The sequence below is a fragment of the Pyxicephalus adspersus genome, chromosome 10, assembly GCF_032062135.1.
Source record: "Pyxicephalus adspersus chromosome 10, UCB_Pads_2.0, whole genome shotgun sequence".
NCBI classification, from domain to species: Eukaryota; Metazoa; Chordata; class Amphibia; order Anura; family Pyxicephalidae; genus Pyxicephalus; species Pyxicephalus adspersus.
Window position 1 is genome coordinate 41,831,534 of NC_092867.1, and position 548 is coordinate 41,832,081.

General features: G+C 37.0%; 1 protein-coding gene across 1 annotated transcript in view; it reads left to right on the forward strand.

The window, feature by feature from the left end:
- The window catches only part of VDAC2 (voltage dependent anion channel 2), a gene marked incomplete in the record, with an annotated part of 11,818 nt that overhangs the window by 7,667 nt on the left and 3,603 nt on the right, over positions 1–548 (forward strand).

Below are 548 nucleotides of genomic sequence, written 5' to 3' on the forward strand. Positions count from 1 at the left end.
CTCTCTAAACTCTCTACCGGTATGCTGTAAAATGTTAGGTCAACTACAGTAACCAAACATTGAGCGGGGAAGGGGGATATCAGGTTTGCACAATAGTTTTATTTAGATGCTTGGTGTTAGAGCTAAATATTCCAAACAGCCTAAAACCTTTTTGTAGTTTGTAGTACATGGCCCTGTAATATCAGACAGGTGGCTGTATAAAAAACCGGGACACGGAATACCTAAAATGATATTTCAATAACATAAAATTGCAAGCAAGTAGGTTGTTTATTACAGAGGGGACAATCTTTAGCCATCTTGATTGGCCTGAATAATGTTACTCCTACACATTTACACAATAGGTAATTCATATCCAGCAGCCAGGGATATGCTTGGATACAAAAAATATATGGTTAATTGAAGAAAAGGATGCAAACAGGCAAGAAATGTTTTTCTGATTTAAAGTTGTCATTATGTTTTACTTGTGCTTTTTTTCTTCCTCAGATCGCTAAAGGCCTTAAGCTTACATTTGACACAACCTTTTCACCGAACACAGGGTGAGTACCTGT